This window comes from Sceloporus undulatus, chromosome 1 (assembly GCF_019175285.1).
Source record: "Sceloporus undulatus isolate JIND9_A2432 ecotype Alabama chromosome 1, SceUnd_v1.1, whole genome shotgun sequence".
Taxonomy (NCBI): Eukaryota; Metazoa; Chordata; class Lepidosauria; order Squamata; family Phrynosomatidae; genus Sceloporus; species Sceloporus undulatus.
Window position 1 is genome coordinate 31,556,305 of NC_056522.1, and position 20,197 is coordinate 31,576,501.

The following is a 20,197-nucleotide window of genomic DNA, read 5'->3' on the forward strand; positions in this document are numbered from 1 at the left end:
GAAGATTGAATCCTGTCTCTATCAGCTATCTTGTAATCAGTGCAGAGTCTCAATTTCCCTAGAGGTTTGATGTTGTGCTCATTTCCCTTATCTGTTAGACAGGCAGCTCATAGCCTGACAAAGCTATTGTTTGGAATGAACTTTTTTCTCCACTTGACAGCATGATGGAAGACCTGTTAGGCTAGCTGAGGAAGGAAACAGGGAATTATTTTAAGATAAACGATACTTACACATTCAGAACTTGCTTTATATAGAAACTACTGAGAAATTAGCATTTGCAATCAGAAGGTGGTCAACACAAATCCTACCTAACCCACCCTCCACACCACAACACTCAAAGTGTAGCAGAACAAGAAAATGGGCTTAGTGTTCTTTGTAAAAACATATGGATTAGATATACTTACAAATACTAAATTTCTTTATAACATCTCATGTTCTCTTCAGACATGGAGGAGAAAGACAAAGAGAGTGATAACTGCACACTACAAAATGGAGCATGAACAAACTCAGCAGGTTAACAGATGCCAAGAAGAGAGAATGTGTGGCTCAAAACAACAAGCATTAATACACTCATGCCTAAACTCTTAAGACAAACAAATTAAGAGCTACTAAGTATAAATACAGCGGGCCCTCGGTATCCACTAGGTTTTGGTTCCAGAACCCCTCATGAACACCAAAATCCATGGATGCTGAAGTCCCAATAAATACAATGGTGTAGTGAAATGGTGCCCATGAGCAAAAGGAAGGTTTTGCTTTTGGAATGTATATCTTTTTGGAATATTTTAAAGCTGTGGATGATTGAATCTATGGATAAAGAAAGGTTGACCATGCTAAGATTTCTACCTCTAACAGGAACATATTTCTAAATGGGAACACTTCTACTAAATATGAATACTTCTACTAAAGTGGTAGATGTTGCCGAACTGTATCCACATAGTGATCTGGTTGAGCTATATCCAGCCACTCCAAGAACAAAGTTTTCCACAATGTTTACAGCCCACCTTCTGTGAGACAAGGAAAAATTGGCAGGTCAGTTTGGATGATATAACAGTCTTCTACAAAATGATGTTCTCTGTGCGTTTTTAAGTACAGCTTACATCAACACTAGCTAATGTGGCCACAGTTACACTACACAGTTTTAGAACTATGATTCTACTTTAACTGTTTAACTGGAGCCCTGGTGGCGCAGTGGTTAAATGCCTGTACTGCAGCCATTCACTCAAAACCACAAGGTTGCGAGTTCAAGACCAGCAAAAGGGCCCAAGCTCGACTCAGGCTTGCATCCTTCCGAGGTCGCTAAAATTAGTACCCAGACTGTTGGGGGCTAATTAGCTTACTTGCAAATTAGCTTACTGTTCACCGCTATGATCTTTGGAATAGCGGTACATAAATAAAAATTTTAAAAAAACTGCACAATCCTAGGTTTGTAGTTAGGTGAGGCAATGGGACTCTCTGGATGAGAATTCTAAATATTCCTCTCTGAACTTCAAATCCCAAGATCCCATAGGACAAAACCATGATACTTAAAACAACATTATAAGTGCTATATTTGTGTAGTGTGAAAGTATCATAGTGCTATAGTTATGTAGTGGGAGAGGGAGATCAAACATCTGGAGAGCACTATGTCATGGCAGATTGACATACAGGTGCTAGGTACAGGAAAACCTTTCTGGGAATAACTGAGATTCTGGTCAATAGGAAAATTAAAGGGTAGGAAGCCCAGAAGCTAAATTAATGAAAGAAGTTTCAGAATAAGATTAAGAGTAAAGAATTGGATGGAAAGCTATGTGAATGTGGAGGTAGCTTGCAGAAAAGAGCTGTTTCAATTGGTTTTACATTGATTGAAAATAGTTTTACCTGTTTATTAAAATGCTGGATTGTTACAGTTATTGATTATTTTGTTGTTGTCAGGTTCTGCAGCTGTTTTATAATTTTTAAAGGTATTTTGATATGTTTTGGACTTCAGTGATACTTTGTGAATTTTATATTGGAAGCTTCCTGATGAGGGCATGTTCCCAAAAGGCAGCCTAGAAATCTTTAAAACAAAATGAAACAAACTATAAAAACATTGCACAGAGGAAACAATGAGAACTAGCGGTGTGGCTTTACAGAAAAGTAGGAATAAGAAGGAATAAAAAGGCATCTAGTCGGGGAAAGGGGCGGGTACAGGCTGCCCCAAAGGGGTGGTCTGTAAACCGCCTTAGTCGGACTATATAAAAGATTTACAACTCTCAAATAGGGAACATCCCTTATAATAAGGGACACTTGACAGCACTTTCTGACCCTCAAATGAGGAACATCTCTTAAAATAATGGACATCTGGCAACCCTACTTCATTTTCTTGTAAAACTGGCTCGCTCATTTGCAAAAGCAAGCAACACCACGCTCACAATTACATCACACTGACTGCCATGCTGGCCCTACAGCTTGTCATATCTAAAACAATATCTCAAAGTGGTGAGATATAAGAATATGTGAGAACTCAAAGTGGGGCCAGGGACATGTTTGTTGGCCCCATCCCCAATACCCCTGTGCATGCAGAACTCTGCCCCCCTTAGTTTCAGACTTCCTGACATTGAGCACAGAAGACCAAACAGGTAGACTGAAGTATTTTTCAGACCTCACTCTTGACAACTTGGATATGACAGGGATCAAACTTGTGTCCTTTTTGAGCAAAGTATGTGTTTCTTGACACAGACAGAAAATACACAAAGAAGGGACTCATCTGCAGATATTAAAACTGGGAGATGGGAACTGTGGGATATACAGTACATATATGACTGAAAGCCCAGACTAAGGCATACTGCACCAGTTGCTTAAGATTTTAAAGAAGGTGACTCAAAACTAAATAAATAGCTAACTTATTTGTGGGGTGCATTTAGTGGCTGGCGTCCTTGGCATTTGTTCTGTGCCTTCAGGTCATTTTGGACTTATGGCAACCCTGCGGCTAACCTATCACAAGGTTTTCTTGACAGGCATGTTTTGTTCAGAGTGGGCTTGCGTTTGGCTTCCTCATAGAGAATGTGACTTGCCCTAGATCACCCAGTGGTTTTCCATGGCTGAATGGGGATTCAAACCTGGTCTCCAGAGTCATGATCCAATGCTCAAACTCCTACAGCATGCTGGCTTCTTGGTTAGTCCCAACTAAGGTAGACACATTCAATCAATTATTGAATATCACATTAATTCATAGGCCTGATACAGAAGGGCACTTTGTGGTGTGGCTGGGGTGATACTAGGGATAGGGACTGTGCACCAACCGCACGGTCCCTAACCCTAGTACAGATTGGCACAGTACTAATGGCGGTGTCCTGTGTACATGGGCACCGCCATTGTGATGTAAGTGCTGCACAGCATCCGCATGGTGCCATGCATCGCTTACATTGTGAGTGTGCCATTGGTGCACTTGCGATGTCACTCCAGCGCTGTAAAAAGAACCCAGAAATACCAGGTTCTTTTTACTCTGGAGAGAAGCCATGCAGTTTGGCAGCTGTGGCTTCCCTCTGGAGGGAAATAGGCCTCTGGCAGGCTGCCCTTTTGGGGAGGTCTGTCCCAGGCCATAGTTAACTCCAATTGATTCAAGTACTCTAGACAGAACTCACAAAAGGATTTCAACCTATTTAATTAATACTCAAAATTCATACTATATAATACATCTGCTAATCCGAAGACCCATTGGATCAAGTGCTGAATTGCATACATGCCATTGATTCAAATGTCTTCTCTAGCTGGGAGTAGCAACTGGATTTAGGCCAGCAGTGAGAATTTTGCAGATCTCTAGATGTTGTGGGAGATTCTGACAATCCTAACCAGCATGGTCAATGGTGAGGGATTCTGGGGACTGCAGTTAAACATCTGAAAGGCCAGACAATTCCAATCCTGGATTTGGGATAATATCTTGCATTTTTTATTACTATTTACATCAATTTGGAATTGGCTTCTGTCCTGGTTCAGAGTGTTATGGGTCCTTCTTTATAGAAACAGACTTCTATTTGAAGGATTGCTAAATCCAAAGCTGATTTAAACATAAGGGATCCATAAGAGACCAGGACTTTTGAAGTCATCCATCATGAGTTACAACCTGGACAACAGATGAAGCAGGATCCTGGGTCTCCTGATCATAGTCCCCCCCCCCCCCCCGTGTGAGAAAGGTTTTTTCTCTGCATAAGTTATAACCATTATTTCTAAATCTGCATTTACAACTCTATGAAATTCACTAATGTTAGGGGCACAGAAGCCCCGTAAAAGTGTGTGTGTGTTGTCTGTGTCTGTGTCTGTGTGTGTGTGTGTGTGTGTGTGTGTGGAGAAAATGCAAATAAAAGACCTTTTTATTTTCTACCATAGAAAACCACCTCCCTAGGAATCTCTAGGTTCTCCAGTGCAATTCTATGGCCAACATCTGGCAGAAGATGACCACAAAATTGCAGTGGAAGACCTTCAAATGCCCAGAGAAGTGTTTTCTTTAGGAATCTCTAGATTCTCCAGTGTGACACTATGGTCAACTTCTGGCAGAATCACACTGGAGGATCTAGAGATTCATAGAGAGAAATATTAATCTAAACAGAGAATAATAAAATATGCAAAAGTCCAAGTGACAAATGTGGAAAGTCAACTGTACATGTATAAATCAGAATATTCAAAATATATTAAAAGCTGCATCCTCCCTCCTTCTTTATAGAAATTATGAATTCCTTTGCAGTGCATTTGCAGAACTGGGGTCATTTCTGCCTAGCTCATTAACACTTTTGGTGAAGGCTTTCAGTGACCCCATGGATTTCATAGAGTTTTCTTAGGCAAGGAATACTTAGAGATAGTTTTGCCAGTTCCTTCTTTTGAAATATAGCCAACAGCATCTGGCATTTGTTGGCAGTTCCCCATTCAGGTACTAATCAGAGCTAACCCTGTTTATTTTCCTAAATCAGGTGGGATCTGGTGCATTTAGAATATTTAGGTCCTTTTAGTATGAAATTTCAATTTAGGGCAATTGACGTTCTACATAATTACCTCTAGAGGTCATAGTGTCTTTGATTCTGATCCAGATGAGGCATCCAGAGATGTGCATATTTTCTAAGGGTTCCTCACAGACATCTTGTCCCAAACAGAGTAGTTTTTCACCTGCCATATGCTTTGAAGTGTTGAATGTAAAACAAAGATGCTGCCAAGGAGCATAAATGTTTTCCATGAGAAACCTTTTACGAGAAGAGGTTTAAACTCTTTCCCCTGTTGTTAATGTGAAGCATTTCTTCTGGAATGAGAGCAGGACAAAAAAAAGTTGACAAAAGAAAAGATCAAAGGAAGCTAAAACTATAATATAGAGAATTGATTTTGGCAAAAACACACTGCACTGAAGACATAATGTAAAGAAGTTGCAGGGTTTTATTGAAATTTGGCCAGCCAGCCAGATGTCTTCACAAGCTAAAGGTAGATTAAAAAAGGAAGGAAGGAGGAGAGACAGGCCATATTTGCACAAATAGTTACATCATTTTAATCAACATGCTCCAACTCTCATGTAAGGTTTCCTTCCTCATAATTCTACTCACCCTGACATTACCACTTAAACTATACTAAGAACTTGTTCATAGCACTTCTTACAAGAAAGCTAAGATGCCAAAGCTGCCTCTACTGCAGCTCCAGTCCTCCAAAATGGCCATCTACCCATAATATGTATGGCTCCTTCCAACTGTCTTTTTGAAAGGGTCTTCCCTGATTCCATCTGCTTTGGTAGCTGAGTGATTGTTACATACCCTCCAAGATTTCACAGATAAACCTGGCTCAAGTAACATCATAGAAATCATTGAAATAGACCATAAGGGACACAAAGTCTAACCCCCTGCCATGCTGGAATACAAACCAAAGCACTCCATACAGATGGCTATCCAGCCTCTGTTTAAAAATCTCCAAAGAAGACTCTGGCCTGTTACAGACTGCCAAAATAAAGCTGCTTCGGGTCTCTTTGGAGGTATGCTGTTTAAATGATGCATGCATCCTAAGAGTCCAGAAGCTGCACCAAAGCTGCACTCCAGTGCTTAGGAATGGAGTGTGGCTTTGGCGCAACCTCCGGACTCTTAGGACCCATGCATCATTTAAATAGCATACCTCCAAAGAGACCCGAAGCAGCTTTATTTTGGCAGTATGTAACAGGCCTCTATCACTCTCTGAAACATCATATGTCACTATTAAAGAGCTCTTACCATCAGGACGTTCTTCCTAATGCTTAGATGGAATCTCTTTTCCTGTAGTTTGAATCCACTGCTCCCTGTCTTAGTTTCTGAAGTGGCAGAAAAAAAGCTTGCTCCATCCTCAATATGACATCCCTACAAACATTTAAATAGTGCTATCCTATCACCTCTTAACCTTCTCTTCCCCAAGCTAAACATATCCAGCTCCCTATGCCACCCCTCATAGGGCATTGCTTCTAAATCTTTGACCATTTTGGGCACCCTCCTCTGGACACACTCCAACTTGTCAGTATCCCTCTTGAACTGTAGTTCTCAAAATTGGACACAGCATTCCAGGTGAGGTCTATCCAAAGCTGAAGAGAGTGATACAATTACTTCCTTCAATCTAGACACTACATTCCTGTTGATGCAACCTAGGAAGAGTGTGGTTAAGATGGCAAAAGTTATTGGTGAAGTAGAACACACAAACTAGGAGAAGCTCCAGCAGGTTACTTTTGCCTGGACCCACTGGGAAGGGAAATCTCTGCCCATTCCTCTTCTTTCCCTCCTGTTGAGTTAAGCGCAAACTACTATTGCACTTTGAACTCAGTTTGTACCAACTGAAGCAAGCTAAATGGGAGAAATTGAAAGAAATTTGGACATCTGAAAAGCAGCTGAAAATGTGGGACAGCAGGGAACTGTCCTTGACAAGCTGGGACTGTTGGAGAATATGTTGCTACATCATGTCTGCTATATTTGTGTTGTTTTATTGTACGGCTGAGAGCCAGCATGGTGTAGTGGCTTCAGCATTGGACTAGAGACCAGAGTTCAAATCCCAGCTCAGCTATGTAAACCCACTGGGTGTTCTTGGGCATGCCACGCTCTCTCGGCCCCAGAGGATGGCAATGGTAACCCCGCTCTGAAGAAACCTGCCAAGAAAAATCCATGAAAGATTCACCTTAGGGTCACTATAAACTGGAAATGACTTGAAGGAACACAACAACAACAAACAGTGTTGTATGGCTCCAGATGTTAGAATTTTAAAATATTTGTGAGAAGTTGTACTCTGCTTTGCAATTGTGTCAGAAAAGAGCAATGTAGGCTAATGCCCTTCATATCAATGGGGTAGGGGAATCCATTCTGGGTTTTAGTCTAAACTTCAAAGGACCAGTGTAGCTTCTGAACCTTAACCTCCAAATAGTTTGAGCACCTTGGGTAGCTCTGAAAGACATTACGCTAAAGCCCAGAGCAGATTTACTGCTCCACTGACATTGGGTGTTGCCAGCCAGCACAAGAAAAGCAAGTATCTACTATATGATAGATACTGAGTGTCCAAACGTAGATAACAAAACCTACCTCTTTACAAAACCCTCCTTTTTACTAAACCCTCCTTTTTACAAAGTCTCTTTGCATCCTTTTAGCCCTTTATTTATGCTTCTTGACCAGCTGGAGGTGTTCAGCAGCACGAACACTGGGAAAATAGTGAAAGAGTGCTGACAGAAGACAGACTGTCTATGGCCTGTTACAGACAGCCAAAATAAAGCTGCTTCGAGTCACAGTGGAGGTATGGTGTTTCAATGATGCATGAGTCCTAAGAGTCCAGAAGTCGCACCAAAGCCACACTCCATCCCTAAGGACTGGAGCGTGGCTTTGGTGTGGCTTCTGGACTCTTAGGATGCATGCATCATTGAAACACCATACCTCCACTGTGACTCGAAGCAGCTTTATTTTGGCTGTCTGTAACAGGCCTAAGTCAAGTTGCAGCAACATGTCTTGAGTAATCATGCAAAAAAGCTTGAACTGGGAAAGAATGAGATTCTCCTCTAGCTGACCCTACTGTAGTCATGTGTGCCTTTTTCCAACAGGAAGGAAAACAGCAGCTGCCTCTAGAATCCCTTACTGAGCATGTGGGAACACAATACCAAGAAAAGGAGGAAGTAGATAAGCCTGCTTCATCAGCTCCCTCCACCCACGTTTGTTTTCAAAAAAGCATAAAAATCTAGCCACCAAAATGAAAGTCATAAGGAAAGTGGAAGCTGGTGAAAGAGAAAGTCATCCCTGGGTGCATTTTAAAAGAATCATTCCAGTGGTTTCTAAAAAAATTTGGACACGTAGGCAAGGCTTAACCTGACCTAGTTCCACCCCCTGCCAATTCCCATGTGTATATTGATAGTTTTCTTTTCTGTGGTATGGAAACCTATTCCTTTTCTTTCCATGCTATTTCTGCCTCTGGTGCCAAATTTTCTGTTGAAGAGGAAGTGCCCAGTAACACATCTGGACAAAAAGCAGTGCATAGAAACTAAAAAGAAAAATTCAAACATTAGAGCAAATACTGAGAACATGAGATCTCCATCCTGAGACTTAGGGCCCATTCACACTACATTTTAACCTGGATTAGGATTCAATCCTTGCACATGAAGTTCATATTCACCCCGAATCCCCCACAAGCGAATTAGAGGCTTGCAAATGCCCCTTAGAGCGGGTTAAAAGAAATTGGGGCAAATAAGGTTTCTTTTGGGAAACCCTGGGCTCTGCTGAATATGAACTTGCCCCCAATCATGATCGGGACAAATTCAGGGAGGGATATAGGTCCGGGGGAGGGAAGAGGGCAGGGCATTCCCTCCCCTTCATCGGAGAAGAAGGAGGGAGGAGAAGGAAAGATCCTGTATGCAGAAAGGAGAATCGGAGGCTCAAAGGTGACAGAAGGCTAAACGAGGAAATCAGGGTGACGAGGGTTGCAAAGGGCTGTCAGAGGGAGGGCGGGGGGTAGGTGCTGGAGAAAGTGACAGAGGAGGAGGAAGGAGCCAGGGGGGAAGAAGGGGGCCATCGAGGGCATTCTCTAATGGAGCAGGAGGAGGAGGAGGAAGGAGCCAGGGCAAGTCAGAGGGAGGGGAGGGTCAGAAGGAAAGAGGAGGAGGAGGATTGCCAAGGGAAATTGGGCTGCAGAGCCAAGCCGGAGGAGGGATGTAGGGAAATCAGGCTGCAGAAGGAGCCTCTTTTATTTTTGACAGTCTATGCGCATGATTTTTTGGATGACATGTCTGTGTGCTTGCTTGTGCTACTTTCATTTCCTCTTGCTCCTGGGTTATGATTATGATGATTATTATTATTAGTTTTATATGAGGATGCTACAGTCAGAATGCCTATGCTGCATTTCCCTTTTATTCTCAATTGATTCCATAGGTCTACTTTAGTTGGAACTGACAGGTCAATCTCTCTCAGCCTCAGTGGAAGGCAATGGCAAACCTCCTCTGAAGAGAATGTAAGCAGGAGGAAAAGGGTCAGTTCAGTTCAGGTCAAAGGCAGGGCATGAATGGAGCTTACATCAGGCACCTCCCCCCCCCCTTTAAATTTTTTAAAAATTATTTTTGATAAAAAATGTGCATGTTTTTTGCTTGAGGCAGATATATAGATGGATAGAACGTGGCTAGCTGCTTGTTCCCTTTCCTTTTCATTTGCTCACTTCCAGCAAAGGGAAAATGTTGCAAAGGGCAAGACTTTATTTTGCAAATGAATGCTACAATTCAAATGTTAGAAAGTTGCTCTTGTCAATTTGGCAAATTGGCAAACTGATACATCCTTTTGCTACTGTCTCTAGGAATTCAGGGGTAGCCCTGAATTGCTTTTGAAAGCAAAAAAGAATGCATGGTAATCACATCCTTTTCTGGCATTTCCAAGGTGAGGAATTTATTATTATTGTTATTATTATTATTATTGTTACATGTGTAAGAGGCATTCTGGGGAGGCATGGGGGGGGGGACAGGATGCATTAGCTTGCATTTTGGGGTTGAAAATGGGGCCAAGGGCAGATCATAACCTGCACTGACCCAAATACCCAAAACACACAAACACACACAAGAGGTTTTTAAATTTGACAAAATGTGCGCATTCTGGCGCCTGACCCTTTAAAAAAACGGAGGGGGGAAGCACACTTCCGATGCCCCAATGAGTGCTGCAAACGTCACCTATGATGATCGTGGAACTAAATTTGATTGACAGCCAGGCAACTTCATTTTAAACCCGATTTCTCTCTGAGGGCATTCGGGCTAAAATGCCCCTCATTTTGTAGTGGGCACTTGCTTCCAGAGAGATTTGGGAGGGAGCCGCCCGAATCTGCCCAGTTTCTTCCACTTCAAAATGCCAGTGGGAATGGGGCCTGGGTCTAAACTACAGACTTCATGGCCATAACATCTGTCCTTATTGTTGGACTTCTTCCTTTCCCCACTCCTGCTTTTTTTTTTAAATAAATGCCCATATTTACAGAGTGGAACTATAACTTGCACATTAATACATTTCACAAAACTCTAGCAGCTGCTTTTTTAAAAGAAAAAGAAAAGAAACCTAAGGAAAGGGAAACAACCTGGAGTGGAAAACTGCTTTGGGAAAGAATGCCTGTTCTTTCTTTCAGCTACTATTACTTCTTTCCCAGGAAATCCCTCCCACAAAAAAACCTTAGTGCAGAAAAGAAGAAATTCTCTTTTGAAGGAACCTGGTTTAGGGAAAGGGGGAAAACAATCTACACCTGTGTTACTTAATACCACAGCCAAGCTGCATCACAGCTACACAACATCTTGCCAGTGTCAAAATGTTGGTGTCGGACCCAGGGAAGATCCAAGTATAGCTGCACATTCTGTGATGAAACTTGATGGATAATTTTATTTTATTTATATGCCACCTTACTCCCAGAGTGGGACCCAAGGTGGTTCACAGACATAAATAAATTAAAATCTATGAGTACATCTTAAAAGCAATTATAATAGTCAAATCTAAAACAATATTAAAAAAATATAAAAACATACCAAAGTTGGGTCAGTTATTCACCTACCGCCCAAGATTTTTGAGATGTGTGTATGTACATGTGTAGGGCAAGACCTACACATCTATCAGACCTCCTTGAAGACAAGGTAAAAGTGAAATATGTAAATCCTTCTTACCTTGGAAAACAGTTTTGCTTTTGTGCCTTTACACAACCTAAAAGAGAAATTCAACAACCCATTTTATTGCTTTTTTTAATGGTGACATAATGTAAGTTGCAGGATCTCATTTTGTGGTAATAAAAGCAAGAGGCTTTTCCTGCTGACTCCACCTGGCACCTGCCTCAAGGCATTTGTCTGAATTAGAAACACTTTGAAGTAACACCATTTGGAATTTGGCTAAGGCTGGTATCATTTTAGAATTTGATCTTGAAGAACTTTTCCTTCTTTTTTGTTTGTTCCACTTGGTGAAATTATGATTTCCACATTTTGTTATGTGAGCAGAGTAGTTATATGCAACAACATATGGATGGGGAATGATACCATATTGGTACTTAATCTTGATTCATTTTGCATCAGGAAAAGAATGTCTGTTCCAGCAAAAGAACTTGAACTTTCTCTGTTAAATACATACTTGTCTGTTCAAAAATGATGTAAGAACTAGGCTTTCAGGGCCTCAAAATTGTTCCTGGAATTTTTAACCATTTGTTTGTTTGTTTTTTATTTACATTAAAATACATACAACCACATACAACAATTACACAGAAGGATATACAAACACTTCCAACTAAAGTTTGTATTTACCTCTTAATATATACTACATGTTATAGTTTTTCCTCACCTCCTAATAAAAGCCAAAACAAAATTCTAACAGGTAGCTGTACCCTTCCCCAGACTACAGGTATACCTCAGTTAATAAAGTAGATGTGTTCCCAGGCATTACTTCTTTAACGGAAAATGTGGTACCAGAGGCAGAAAGAATATGGAAAGAATATGGGTAGATCCCTAGCCTGCATTTTTATTGAAAGTTAGCAATATGCACATCTAAAATGAAACAACCAGGTCAGATGAACCTTGCACGAGTAGACAAAAATATTTTGAACCTTACAGAGACCACTTGAGAACTTCTTCCAAAATTCAGTGATTCCCCCCCACCCCCAGTAGCCTCCACTTTACTTATAGTTTCCATTTTGATGGGCAAACTTATATATCTAAACTTTTTTTAAAAAGAAAATGCTGGGGATAGCTGGTAAGGCAAGGCAATCTGCTTTTACCCCTTTCTCTCTCTCTTGTAGTTCATGCATGCTCAGTAAGGGGTTCTGGAAGCAGCTGCTGTTTACCTTGCCTGTTGCATGCTGACACAGATGGCTATAGCAGGCTACAATATGGTCTTATTCTTTCCTACTTAAGGATTTATTGCACTGTTTATTGCAAACATTGCACTATTTACTGCTAGAATCTGGTGTCAAAAGTCAAAAGTTTCTCTAGTTTTCTTTCACCATCCAGTGCCAAAGTTCCAGCTAGGCAGAGGAGAAATGAAAACTGGGTTAGGCAGACATTAAAACTCTTTGTTAAAAGCTTGTCAGAGGTTTTGTTAACTAAACAACTTCTGTACTCCATTCCATTCCTCCAACCAATTTCTTTTCCAACCAATATTCAACATTCTGTTGCTACTGAGCACTCATTTTCCAACGGACTCTTTTCCCTTTTGCTTTGGAAAAAAAAAAAGTATTTTTCTTTTTGAAAATATCTTTCTCGTACAGAGCCTCCCCTGGCAAGTATGTTAATATCTTCCTCTTGCCTTCCAGTGTTCTCCATATCCCGTATCCAAATTTGCTTTTAGAAGGTTTCCAGAATCCAAGTGTAAATTTAAAACTAGTTAAAACACTGTAAAACAATTTAAAGCCATGCACATGTGTCAATCTGTGCAAAATCAGGCCCAAAGGCTTTTGTAAAGAACCATGTTTCCATTTGGTATTGAAATGAGAGCAATGTAAGGCGGAGATATCACTTGGAGAGTGCAGGTATTATGGACCACACCAGGTGACACTCTAAGGGAGGTGACACCACAGGTCCCCAAACATCTGCCTTTTAGTCGAAATGGGCTGTGCTATTCTCTGGTGTCCCTTTACAATGCTGAAGAGATGGTATGAGATGGGCAAGGCTCAGTGGGAAGAGAAAAGGTTTTGGTTGTTGTTTGAAATAAATGTTATATTTAAAAAATAATTTCTGTAATATATTTTTATTTTTTAATTTAAATTTATTTTTAATTTTTTCTTTAAAAACATCATATCTTACCAAATTTTCACATTAACCACATGAAACTATCTACATGTAAATCCATTTAGACTGTACATATGATATTGTAATTTAAAGGTATAATTTTACTTTTTCTAGTTGTTTATGTCACAACTATTACCATGATATATGGGAATTATGATTTATGAGTACAAAAAACATTATTAAGGATTCTGTATGGGAGGAGGTCAATGGGTGGATAACACTATGAGTTACCGCACCAGGTCATGCCAACCCTAGTTGAATGTAGGCACCAATCAAACCTCTAAGTGGAGGGTATTTCCTAATGGGTGCCACAGCAGAGAAGGCCCTCTCCCATATCCAATATATGTGCACATTGACCATGGTCGGATCAGAGTGAACTTGGATATTGGCAATAGGAAGTGAGAATGGATCCCACCAGATGCTGAAAACCTTTCCTAGTTTTGTCTAGGCTAAACAGCATTATAAGAAACCATCTAAAAATACTACACCTCTACATCAGAATTCTATCTCTTGTGGCATCTGACCATATCATGCAGTTTAACTGGTAAGTGAGAAGTAATGTGCTTCTCCATACCTTCTAATAGTTTTTCTATCAGTGCTGGGGGAGAATATTTGAATATTTTGTTTGGGTCACTGAGAAGGAAAGCGTATTCTAAATGTCATCTCACTTTGGTATAATACCTATTGGGCATTTCAACTCTTTAGTATACTGATAGCAGTTTTGTCTTCTGATCCCAGCACTGAAGGGAGCATGTATTTTGGTTATAATTCTCTTACCTCAGCCTGGAAGATTGGCTCCACCATGGCTCCCTTGCCAAGCATTATGTTCCACTCCCCAAAGCACATACTGAAGGTGTGAGAACGTCTGCGCTCTCAATAATGCACCTGAAATATATACTTAATTCCAAGGGAAGTGTGCAATGCCTGAAGAAGAAAAAAACCAATTCCTGCCAAGAATCACTTCAAGAGCTTCCTGCACAGGGAACCAAATAAGGGGAGAATTGCTGTGCTAGCCCCTGTGATTTATGAATCACTCAAAAATAGGCTAAATGGAACTATCAAGATGAATAGCAGAACATAAAGTTAGAGATAGCTGGATGATCAACTATCATGAAAGAGCAACTATGATTTACAGCTTTTTGAAAATGAGTGTTAATCCAGGTGGCATTTGTCCCTGGATGTGCTAAATGCAGGAGGATTTACCTTGGGCAAAAGAGAGAGAGCTGCATTATTGCTCATTAAAATACAACACTTCCTACACAAAAAGCTGTAAGAATCTGAAATATTATCTTCCCATTACCTGAGTGGAATGCAGATGGTTATGCTGTTCAGATTCTGAGGAAACAAATGTAGATATTGGGAAAAATACAAAGCTGAATTCAATTGCTAAGCCCATCTTAGATCATGCCCACTCAGCCAACACTCTCTGCTTTACCAGTGGATAGTTGAGTAAATGGGTTTACTCTTGCTGGGACTAGCAATTGAGATTGAGGACATAATTGAGAACCTCAAAGATAGTGTTTCCTACCCTCTCTAGTGAACTCCTAAATTTTAACAGATAAAAGTGGCTCTCACTGTGACCTCTAGTGGACATAATGCAATGGGGCATGAAGTGACTACTTAAAAGAATTCTTTCCTGAAAGATGCTGGTTGTGACCTGTGCACCACGTTTGGTACCACGTGCTGCTTGTTGTACCCTGTGATTTAGATCAGTGGTCTATTCTTGGATCAGAAAAAGGGATGTAACATAGATTTAAGTGATTCAGTTAACAGATTCTGTTTTAGTTTACCAAGACAGGAGACAGGTAATATTTTTCAAAAGATCCAGAGCAAAGCCTGGGAGGGGGGGATTTTTTGGGAGTAAACCTCCCAGAATTCTCTCATCTCACATGTTCAGTGGCTTTGCTGGTTGGGGGATATGGAGAATTGCAGGTTTGGCTTAAGGTCACCATAAGTCAGAAATGACTTGAAGTTACATAGCAGCAACGACAAAATGTAAAAAGGAACTTTCACAAGCCCTGGTCTGAAGACAAATGCCATAGCAGTTTTAATAAATCTAAGAGTCCAGGACTTGGTAGTGCCTGAATGGAATGCCATGCAGGGCTGCCTTTACCATTAGAAAGAGTGAGGCAGTCTCTAGGCAGCTGATGGTGGGATCAGTGCCAAGTTGTTGAGGGAGGAAGCTCAATCCAACATGGGCTTGTCAGGGCTCCTAAGCTAGCCTGTTCTTCCATTGCCAGTTTTGGAAAAAGATTCATTTCCAGTCCAGCTGGCCTTTGGAGCCTAAGATACCAAACTGTCTTTGATACCATGCATACTAAGATTCTAGAGACCAGGATTTGGTTCCTTGCTCAGCCATAAAACCCACTGGGTGACCTTTGGTCACATGCTCTCAGCCTCAGGGGAAAGTAATAGCAAACCTCCTCTGAACAAATCAAGAAAAAAAACATGATAAGTTTGCTTTAGGATCGCTGTAAGTCAGGAATGGCTTGAAGGCACATAACAACAATATTGGAATATCCCCTTGCACACTGGGATGTGTGTGTTGTGTGCCTTCAAGTCATTTCTGACTTGCGGCAAACCTAAGGTGAAACTATCATGGTGTTTTCTTGCAAGATTTGTTCAGAGGTTTGCCATTGCCTTGCACTGAGAGAGTGTGACTTGCCCAAGGTCACCCAGTGAGTTTCATGGCCGAGCTGGGAATCAAACCTTGGGTTCCAGAGTCGTAGTCCAACACTCAAACTTCTGCACCACACTGGTTTACTGCTACTTTACTGGAGAAAGTGGTATACCAAGAAACAATGGCATGCTGTTGCAGAGAGCTTTCCAGTCTTGCTTTCAAGCATGTTTACATCACATGTTTTAAACAAGGTGTGAAGTCCCTGGCATTTCTAGTGTAGCTGGAACAGATCTCCCATCTTAAACTGTGGGAAACTGTTCCCAGCCAGTGTACATAGCAACAGTGGATTGAGCATATAGCTGTTGTTCTTGTTGTTATGTGCCTTGAACTCATTTCTGACTTATGGCAACCCTATCATGGGGTTTTCTTGGCAGAATTTGTTCAGAGCAATTTGCCCTTGCCTGAGAGTGTGTGACTTGCCCAAAGTCATCCAATGGCTTTTCATGGCTGAGTGGAGATTTGAAGCCAAGTGTCCCAGTGTCCTAGTCCAACACTCAAACAACTACACCACACTAGCTCTGGATGGAGCACCAGCACCAGCCAGACTCATTTGAGCAATTCCTAGCTTGTTGTCTATGAGCACCGAGCTAATAAGGCAGGCAGCTTGGTCACTCAAGGTAAGAGCAGCAATACAAACCACAGAGAGCATTGTTCTCTGGATTGTTTATTGTGTTCTGAGAGCACAGAGAGTTCATGTTCTCTGGTTTATTGTCTCCAAACAAACCAGAGCAGCAAACTAAAGCCAATCTTTTCTCTGTTTTGGTGCGAAAGAAACAAAGTAGAAATGGTTAACTGCACACACTCACACAACACAAACCACAGGGCAGTATGATTTGTTTAGCTGCTCTCTTTTCTACCTTTTTGACTGGAGAACAGTGTGCATGTCTATACCAGAAAGTAGCTCCTCTTTTCAAAATGCCTTCAGTCCTTAAAAACAAAGTTGAGTCTGTCTCCATAGCCCAAGCTGGGTTACCTTGCCCTGGCCATCTAACATTTGATTTCATGATTTCTCTCTAATCACTTAGTAGAAAGATCTTTGAATCTGATTCATTTTCATACAGTGTACCTTTCTTTTCTGTATGTGAAATCCTCTCTGTACTTAGGAAAATTGGAACGAGAAAGGCCAACAAGACTATCTTAATGTCAATGTATAAGTACAGCTAAGCAAGAATCATACAAATCAGTTCATATATTTTATTTCCCCCATTATCTTGTTTCATGGTGTGTATCAATAAATCATCCAATGGCTTGGTGGAGTTATCCTAATAAAGATTTCAAGTCAGTTACTGAAAAGTTAAACCCAGAAGGTTAATTTTATGACATTTTTACGGCATCCTACTTCACAAGTACTCAGGCTTCTCTCATATTGTTATAATAACCTCATGAGGAAAGTTAGGCTGAGAGTCAGTGGCTGTTTAAGGCTGTCCAATAAGGGGAGAATGGATCCCAAAGAGTGGTTCATATTCAGCTCAATACAATTTTGTGCCGACAGAACAGCAATCCACTGGAAGAAACAAAGTACCCACTTCAATATAAAAATCCCAGTTTCATCAGGAACACATTACAATTGACAGCAAGCAGCGCTGTGCTAAGGCAATCTGATAGTGAAGATGAAACAGTCAAGAGGGGAAAACCCTATAGCTATCTAGAAAAATAAAAGTGCAGAGATAAAGCACAGATATGATGCTACAAAGCTTATAAGTACAAAAACAAGACAGAAAGAAGGCTCTTGAACTTTGTTCTCTCCCTAGTCTGCACACTTTTAAAAGATGCTGAAGATATTGGCTGCTCTGTCCATGATACTTTTCAGGAGCACAATAAAAGGGGAGGAAGAGGATCTTAGGAAAAGAATGAAAACCAAATGGGTGTATATGTGATAGGAAGAGGAAACTTTATCTGCAGGAACTATCTGCCTCATATGAATAAGGAAACACAGTATGTACACAAACCCATCTGATTCCCAGGTGCTTTAAACAAGCAGGAGGAAAGGTAGCGATCAAATGTTTCTGCTTCACAGCTTTTTAAAGCCCATCCTAGATGAATGCCTACTCATTCCTGTTTTTAAATGACATTTTCTCAGTCTTTCATCCAGTACACACAGAGAGACACACACAAAAGAGAGTTTTATTTAACACTTTCTTTTTCTCCTCGGTCAGCATCTGTGCCCAGAATTTGGCCCTTCAATGCCACCTCTTCTGCAAGAGTCACTAGCTACCCTCTTTTAAATATTCAGAATTGCACTTTTGCACTCAGTCTTATCATGGACAGCGGGGGGGGGGGGGACAACAACAATCCTGCATTAGCACTGGGATCACCAAGCTGGGTGTACTTTTGCTTTAAGTTGTCTTTTTAAGTTAGTAAGTGAGGTATATAGTACAGGTATATGGATGTCTTTAAGTATATTTATGTATATGTAAAGTTTTCTAATGTGTTTGTAAATGTGATATATGTTAGAAAGCAAATAAACATTTTAAAAAAAGAAAAAAGAAAGAAAATCCCTTCAGACGTCTTTTCTCCATCTTTTATTTATTGATTTGTCATCCATAACATGCTTGAAGAAGGGGGGAGGGGGCAGAGAGAGACTGTTTAGCCAGCATTTGGGGCCTAAACTAGAACAGCCAAAGGCCCTACTCCCTCCCCCATCCCCAGATGCATCATGTCCCAGACCAGGCAATTTATTCCTAAAGTAGGAAATCCCCTGAGCACCTTTCCTTTTTTCCTGTCAGGAAAAGATCCATCAGTAAATGAAGGAAATGCAACATATGAAACCTGCTGTCTGTGGCAGCTTCCTAGTTCAGTCTGCTTAATGGCAGAGCTGGTGCAATACATAGAGATAACTGTTAGAGAAAAAAGAATCTTTGTGATGGTTGATGTCTCTTGTTACCGGTGGTTTGAACTGGTACCAACTGGAACAGATGCAGTCTTCTCAGCTACTCAGGATCAAAGTAACTTCCACACAGATTTTCACTCAAATGAGGGTTTATTAACTTTGTTGCTATTTATACACTTTGCACAGCAAGCTACTACTGTATACATCTATACTCTTTCAGAGTCCATGCTAGAAGCTTGAATGTGACATCAGTCTTTGTTCTCTCAAAAGATCAACCTTCCACCAAGTGGACACACCTCTTTCCCATGAAGTCACCATACTACACAAAAGCATAACAATAATACATTTGTTGATATTATGTCTCAGCACATGTCCTTGAAGACTTGCTCTTCCAGGCCTAGACTTTCTGGCCTTCAACAGGAACCATTTTAAACTTTAATTAACCATTGCCACATCTGAACATTTTCAATACAATTTAGAAATATATTTTAACAATAACTAGAAAGATAGATAGTTTTGCTCTTCCAACTCCATGATTCCAGGAACCTCAGAAGACGGCAAGGACCAACCTCCTCTGAACAAACCTTGCCAAGAGTTTCACCTTACTGTTGCCATAAGTAGAAAACCACTTGAAGGAACATGAAAACAGCAACATATATGTGTGAGTGTGTATATACTGTGTATATATGTTATGCACATATGTGTGTGTATACATATGTATATGAATATGTGTGTATATGTTGTGTGCCATCAAGTTTTCTTCCAACTTATGGCCACCCCAAGGCAAACCTACCATGGAGATTTCTTGGTAAGTTTCTTCAGGGGGGGGTTTGCCATTGCCATCCTCAGAGGCTGAGAGAGTGTGACTTGCCCAAGGCGGGTGTATGTGGCTAGGCTGGGATATATAATACTATATACACACAACATCTCTGTGTGTTTTTGTATGCCTTCAATGTAGATTTCCTGCATGGCAGGATGGGATTAGGCTGGATGGCCCTTGCAGTCTCTTCCAACTCTATGATTCTATGATTCAAGTGGTTTTCAACTTATGGCAACTTTATACATACACATACACCCATATAAATAAAGAATAGTAATTATAAAAGTAAGAAGAGATACTTTAATAACTTAGAATGAATCTCTCTCTCTGCCATTGAGCAGAATGCAAGAAGGAGCTGCTGCCCCCCTGACAGAGTTGCCTTTAGGACCGCCGTAAGTCCGGAGCGACGTGAAGGGAGGCCCCCAACGCACACAGAGGCCAGAAGAAGAAGAAGAGGAAATGCATCTGAGGAAGCAGACTCAAGTCTAGGGAAGCTCAGGCTGCCAATTTCTTTCAACAAACTACCACCCCCAGAATTCCCTAGCCTTGAGCCATGGCCGTTAAAGCGGGGTCGAAGCGCATTATTTCCCCCAGTGCGGATGCAACCTGAGGCAGCTCCTCTCTCTCTCTCTGGGGAGGGGAGTGTCTGGAGGGGAGAGGCGTGTCCCTTCC